The sequence below is a fragment of the Otolemur garnettii genome, unplaced genomic scaffold, assembly GCF_000181295.1.
Source record: "Otolemur garnettii isolate 467f Iridium unplaced genomic scaffold, OtoGar3 scaffold00014, whole genome shotgun sequence".
Classification (NCBI taxonomy): Eukaryota; Metazoa; Chordata; class Mammalia; order Primates; family Galagidae; genus Otolemur; species Otolemur garnettii.
The window spans coordinates 27869037-27870295 of NW_003852409.1; the positions used below are offsets into that span (position 1 = coordinate 27869037).

The 1259-nt window shown below is 41.4% G+C and overlaps 1 protein-coding gene across 1 annotated transcript in view; it reads right to left on the reverse strand.

Moving 5' to 3' along the window:
* Positions 1-1259, reverse strand: part of SCAI (suppressor of cancer cell invasion) — a 166554-nt gene that overhangs the window by 49330 nt on the left and 115965 nt on the right. The window lies entirely within an intron of this gene.

A 1259-nucleotide genomic window follows, 5' to 3' on the forward strand; every position in this document is an offset into this window, starting at 1 on the left:
AGGAGCCATAACCCATTCCCAGGTAGTCTAGATGACTCTTGAGAACAGCTGAACCCCACAGGTGCTGCTCTCTACAAGTTCTGCCATCTCAGGGCAACCCTTATGAGAGGCTGCCCTAGCACAGCGGGAGTTCTTCCCTGTGGTGTGCTCAGTGCGGGGAGGGGGTGGTGGGGGGGGTGGTGGGGGGGGGGGGGGGGGGGGGGGGGGGGGGGGGGGGGGGGGGGGGGGGGGGGGGGGGGGGGGGGGGGGGGGGGGCCTGTCTCTACTAAAAATAGAAAAATTAGTTGGGTGTTGTGGCAGGTGCCTATAGACCCAGCTACTTGGGAGGCTGAGGCAAGAGGATTACTTGTGCCCAGGAGTTTGAGGTTGCTGTGAGGTATGTTGCCACGACACTCTACCAATGGTAACAAAGTGAGACTCTGTCTCAAAAAAAGAAAAACAAAGAAAAATTATCTGTAGGCTATGTGTATGAAGTGTATATGAAACCTAAATGAACTGCATGTTTAGGCTTGGGTCCTGTACCCAAAATATTTCATTATATATATGATAGTATTCCAAAATCTAAAAAAAATCCAAAACTTGAATTTTTTTTTTTTTGAGACAGAATCTCACTCTGTTGCTCTCACTAGAGTGCTATGGCATGATAGCTCACAGTAACCTCAAATTCCTATGCTTGAGCAATCCTCTTGCCTCAGCCTCCCAAATAGCTGGGACTACAGGCACCTGCCACAATGCCTAGATATTTTTAGAGATGGGGATGCACTCTTACTCCGGAGCTCAAGGGATCCACCCCCTAGGCCTCCCAGAGAACCTGAAATATTTCTGGTCCCAAGCATTTTAGATAAGGGATATTCAATCTATTGAAATCATACAATTAAGTTCATTTGTGTTATATAAAATGAACAAAACCTTGTATAAAGTTCATACTGATGTTAAAATGTATCATATCCTGATAATATTTATGTATATATGTACTCTCCTGCTAGAATGAAATTTTGTTCACTGACATATTCCCTATCATTGAATAGTACCTGATACATAATAGATATTCAACAAAATATTTGTTAAATGAATAAATAGCAATGAAAAATTCAAATTTCCCAGGATAATCAGAGCCTGAACTATTGCTGGAGTTAAAATAAGTGTTTTAATAATAATGTAAGGGAACCTTTTTAATACTTGAAAAAAGTCCCATTTCATTTAATATTTTTTACATTTATAAACAGAGCAATAATTTTTTTTTTTTTTTTTTTTTTTTT